Here is a 6,097-nt window from a genome sequence, read left to right as displayed (position 1 = left end):
CCAATTAATAAACAATTTATTCACTTATAGGTATTTCACAGCAGTGGTATGTTACTAATGCTTTATATGCAGGAGCAGTAGAAATCTGCAATTAAATAACAGAATCTATTCATAACTTCCCCATTCATAAGTGATTTCTAGCTTTTTTGAGAGAGAAGGGTAATGGTTGTTGGCTGGTAGATGGTGCATGGCCTGAACTGCTACTTCCCCTTCAGAAACACTTGGTAGCAACCAGCAATCCCACTGCCCCAAAATGAAATTATAAAGCGCAGGTCTCTGGCAGAGTCAGGATCCTGTGGCAAATTTAAAAAAAAAAAAAAGTTATCTATAATCTGTATGGTGACCATTAATGTCCTACAACAGGTATAAACCTGTTTCTCCATGTAAAGTTGGCTTCTTGATTCCTTTCTACTGTTTGGAAGATGACCTAAAACGAGGCATTTCACAGTATCTGTTCCCTCTATTTAGTCTGTAAAATAAGTTTTAACCTTAATATAAAATTGAGACCCAGGGCAAATGTGGAATGACACAAAAATCAGCCTGCGAGTATTCACTGAGGGTAGAACAGGAACCTTTGTTCATCTTCCTTATAAGAAAAGAGGATGTTGAAAGGTGGCAAAATCAAAAGTAAAGAAAGGAGGAGATGCTTTAAAACCATGCACAATCAGCTCCTGAAACTCAGTGCCAGAGAACACCCTTGAGGCCAGTAGCTTAATAAGGTCAAAGTTCTATGCATAAAAGGAATATCTGGAATTGCAATGAATACTAAAACGGTACATTTGAAAGGATGCAAGCCCTCTGAATGTAAGCTATCCTCTCACTACTGGTGTTAAGAAACTCCCTAGGGACAGGTTATCCCAGAGCTGCCTGTTAGAGTTTTTCTTGCACTTTCCTCTGAAGAACAGTTACCAAGGCCCTGCTAAGTAGAGACTTGTGGGCTATGCCTACACTTTGAACTTAAGATGATGTTCACCTGCTCATAGGATCTCAAGGGACCTTGAGAGGTCATCGTGTCCAGTCCCCGGCACTCAAGGCAACTCTTTCACTTTCTTAAACATAACTGTGCAGGAACATCAAACCTTTTATTTACAGTAGTCACCTAGTTCTGCCAGCAACTGCTACATTGGTGAAAGTTTCTCATGACAACCATTTAACGCTGTAGGCAGTACTTTCCTCTTCAGTGGGCAAGAGCTAGGGTTTGGTCCTGCACGGTGCTGATGCAAGGAATGTTGCGTGTGTGAAAAGTCAAAAATGATAAGTGGAGCTGAGTGCACAGGAATCCAATCCTGCATTAATGAGTGCGCGGCTGTGCATTACCTGGGCCAAGTGACTCCTGCCTACCAGCAGGCTACACTGGAATATGTAGTGAAACAACTCAGTGTGAGGATGCCTCGGGCTCATTCTCCGCACACATCCTGCCCTTTTTTCACTGCATATTTACAAGACAGAAGGGGTATGGGGGCAGGGGGACTTGAGACTCACTGTTGCTTAATGCAAAACTTGATGCCTAGCAATATCCACTTGAACTGGTACTACATGTACTCTATAGCTCTCATCGAGCGAGAGTACGAATAGCAGTCTAGCTACACTAGCCCTGAATTTACAAAAAACTTCCCTTTGTTATAAAGTGAGCATTAGGTTAATTACTGTAATCTCTTTAAAGATATTTTGCTAGATGTGGCCTTTTTTTGGTCTGAATTTTTTAAATTCATCCTATCCTAAAATAATATTTTGCCATATTCTGAAATGATTTAAAGTTCTTAAATATGGAAGTTTTAGAAGATCTAAACAAAACTGCCTGGAAATGTGGACTTCTGGCATATGCCAGACCCCCTCCAAACCAACTGAGCACACAAATATATAGTCTACAAAACACCAGGAGTATGGATCTCTGATTTATTCACAACAGGGTTTGAAATCTTTTTTTCATAATCCCTTAAACATTCTCTAGTCATATTACTTGATTTTACAACAAGCTATACAACATGCTGCCCAGTAGGCACAAAAGATTAGCTGAGCCTGGCCCTCTGTCTCTTCATTCTCCCCTGAAGATAATCATACCTGGGCTCTGACAAACAGGAAGTGAATTGCAGAACTAAGAGTCATCTTCTGAGCTTGCAGCACACAGATTTGCAGCAATTTAGCTTGGCAAAAAGGAAAACTCTGTTAAACTCCCTTTTCTAGTTATAAAATTGATAGGATGTCTGGGTTGATCCTTAACTCTTTCTGAGTGGCAGCAGTGCTGAAGAAAACAGAAGACATGGAGTGGGAGTTTTATCACTGACTTCACTGGAAGCAGGACTAGGCTGTATGGGACCTAGATTTAAACTGGTAGTCCCCCTGAAGTCAATAAGAAATGGTTTGTGGGATTGGACCCTAAATTGGACATGGTCAGTAGAGATCAAACTGTTGTGCAATGTACAGAAGGCATATACATGATTAAATGAAAGGCTGAAGGTCAAACCCTGTCTGGCCCACAAATTAATTATATGCAGTTAACATTTGGTGGATTGGAAGGCCTTGTTGGAGAAATGTGTTGTGCCTCATTCTGTCCTATCTTAAAACCTTTTTTCTGTTTGAGACTCAGGATCACTAAGACAGAACAAGAGGATTTCTTTATAGCTTATGTTATGTGGCAGGCCCTCTACTCATTCTGATGCTTGGGTAGCAAGCTGCTAGGTGCTATGGTAATGCAAATAATGAAAATTAAGTACAATGGACTTAATTATACTTAATTACTTATATAAGGCTCTTTGACCTTATCAAAACAATACATGATAATTTTTCACAAATTCAGATTAACTCATTGAGTTTCCAAGAAACTGATTTTAAATCAAGATTTTTTTGATGGAAAACTGTTGAACATGAGAACTACAGACCAAAATTTACTGCTATCCCTGGGAAGATTATAGAGCTTATTAGTGGGAATGACATATTCTGGGCTGTACCATTCTTTCCAATATTTCCCACAGATTAGAGAAAGTAGTGGAAAACTCATTATAAGCAGGACTCCTTATACTTCATGGCATAACTATCAGATTCTGTGGTGGTAACCCCTAAATTACACAACAATGTTGGTTTATCCGGTCCTCATGAAAACTCCTTTGTTCCCAGCCCCCAAAACACACAGTAAGGCTCAGGCAAAAGCACTAATTGATATAAATGTTGGTTTTTCTACCATTATTATTGTTTTCAAGGATGGGTTTTTCATCACGCTCTTTATCTGCTACAGATCCCCATCTCAGCTCCCATGATGTTGTCCAGGAGACTCAGCTCAAAACCGCTTTCTCCCAACATGCCAAGGAAGAGGGGAGCTTGGAGCCTTCTATAGTTTATCTCCCCAGCTCTCCAGATCTTAGGCTATGTCTACTTTGTGCACCTTACAGCAGCACAGCTGTGCTGCTACAGCAGTGCCACAGAAAGGCATGCAGTGTAGCTCTCTCCTGTGGACAAAATAAAACCACCCTCAATGAGGGGCAGCAGCTTTGTCTCCTGCTGACAAAGCTATGTCCACACCTATGCTTTTCGCTTGTAACACTTTTGTCAGTTGGGGTGTGTTTTTTCACACCCCTGACCAACAAAAGTTTTACTGACAAAAGTGCAGTGTAGACATAGTCTTAGCTGCTGCACTGTTCTCCAGACTACACTTATGCTTCCTCTGGCTGGGAGCTGGATTCCACTTCTCATTCCCGTGCTGCCTGGCTCCAAGGAACAATGCAAGGAGCATATGCTGTAATCCAATTAACTTCTCCAATTAACTCAGGGTGACAGAGAAAACAAAACATTGGCTTCAGCAAAATGGTAAATACTGTGGCAGGGATGCTGAATTCCATGGCATCTTGGGAAAATTTCAAGTTATCCAGCCACTGAATTGTAGAGTCTAACAGGCTGTAACTGAGATAAATGGGGCAGGCCACTCCTCTCAGAACTATTGGTTCTTGCTCTGATCAGATGTAGGCAAATGGACACTGCATTGATTTATGCTCGGTTCATGTACTTGAAGTTTTTTTCTGTAACCATAAGGGCTGCTAACATACTGTTTTTAAATGAAAGCTGAGAGTCTGGAGCACATTTTTGCAACAAATCCCACAGCCATGGAATCACAGAATACACAGCAGGCCCTGCCTATAAATTAATTGCCCCAAATCTGTCAAAGGGAGAGGAGCTGAGACCAAGCTGCAGTAGCAGCCCCTTTGTCTCATTACCAAGCTTGTGGAAGCCCTGCATGGAAAGAGCTCCAGAAGTTTAGGTGATTGCAGATCCAGGAGAGTAACTCTTACCTGCAGGAGTTAATGCAATATTATTCTTGTGGGTTTCTAATCAGCACTGTCAATAGCCTTTGCGGGGCTATAACATAAGCCAGACATGGAGGAAGAGTCCAAGGTAGGATGGCAGTAGGGACTAGTGGAGAGGGGATTTCTACAGCACTTCATATAGCTGTAGCATTTTCTTATGAAAATAAGAATATGAATGAGTGGTGCTGGAGAGCCTCATCCCTGACCTCCATGCCGTTGGACTGCAACCTCCCCCCCCACCCCATTAAACCTGCATGATCTACAGAAACTCCACAAGAAGATATATGCAGAGTTTTCTAGGACATCTCTATAGTCCTCTTGGATTTTCCACAATGAAGGTGTACCCAGGCCCTATTTATCAGGAGCCATTTGTATGCTGTTAATGGGGCATTTGACTGACTGGGGTAACAACAATATCCTCAGGCTTTTTATTTCCTGGATTGTGAAGGGGATTGTGCTGGTTCAGGTTGGGGGCCCCGTATTCACATGCTATTGTAATAATCTTTGTACAAGATATGCCTTGTAAGGTATTTGGAAACTAAATTACTGGTCAATAATATCATGGTGATTTGTGTGTAACAACATCATGTGTAAAGTTATGAAATCCCCCCTGTATGATGTTAAAGGCACATGTTCAAACCCATGTATCCCTGATTAGGTAGAACTGGTCAAGCAGGTCTGTCTTTAAAAAAAAGGATGTGTGTTCACTTCAGTTTGCATATAAGCTGTATACAAAGGCCTCAGATCGTGAGAAGGGAAAGAAAGAAGACAAAATCTGCATTTCAGCAAACATGGGGAGAAGAAACAGCTTGGCACCTCTTCCACACCAGACTCCATGTTTCCTTGCTCTCAGCCAGAAAGAACTTTATCTAGGGGTCACTCTCAGGAACATGCATTTCAAGGGGTGACTGAACTATAAAAGTGAGGAGCAACAGCACTCCATGTTATTCCTCCTTGTCCATCTCTCTTTTTTTCACCTTAGAAGACAAAAGAAACAGACCACTAGAGCTTCTGAGCAGTTTCTGGCCTGAAACTTGGTCAGCAAGGCCACCAAAAACCTATGGTAAGAATTTCACCTTGAACCATCTCTAGTTTAAGTTTAGAAAGTGTTTTATCTTTATTTTTCATTTCTGACTTTAGTGCCTTGATACTTGTACTCATTTAAAATCTCTCTCTTTGTAGCCAAAAACATTTGTTTCACTCTTTAATCAAAACTAATCTGGTGTTGTGAACTGTGTGAGTCACTCTATTTAAGGTGGTAAGTTGCTGTATATTGTTCCCCTATAGTGACAATGAACCTGAAGTATCTGAACTGTCCAGGAGAGGGCTGCACATTACAGAACACACATTTTGAGGTGGAGATTCAGGACTGGGAGTGTGTTGGGGTCACCCTGCAAGTAATGACCCAGACCGGTTGAAGCTGGTGTTTGCTAACAGGCTGCTGGGATCAAAGTTGCTGAACCAGCACTGTGATCATACACAGACACTCTGGATGTGACCTGTATGCTGACAGGCTGTTTGTGAATGACCCAGGTGAGAAGGCAAGGCATTGTGAGTCATCTGAGGTTGCAGGGCAGGGGTGACTCAGCCCCTCGCTCATTTGTATTGCACCCTGGAATGTCATAGGAATTAATTCTGATGAGCCCACTGATGCTTACACACAAATGTAAAAAAAAAGTTTGAGATAACACAGGGTCATTCTCAGGAATAGCCCCTGCTTCCAGTAAATCCACATCCCCTTTATACACTGGTTGAGGTGCAGTAGTTGCAATCTCAGCTGGGAAGGCCTGGCTAGGGCCTTC

Source organism: Gopherus evgoodei, chromosome 2 (assembly GCF_007399415.2).
Source record: "Gopherus evgoodei ecotype Sinaloan lineage chromosome 2, rGopEvg1_v1.p, whole genome shotgun sequence".
NCBI classification, from domain to species: Eukaryota; Metazoa; Chordata; order Testudines; family Testudinidae; genus Gopherus; species Gopherus evgoodei.
This window is presented reverse-complemented; position numbering follows the sequence as displayed.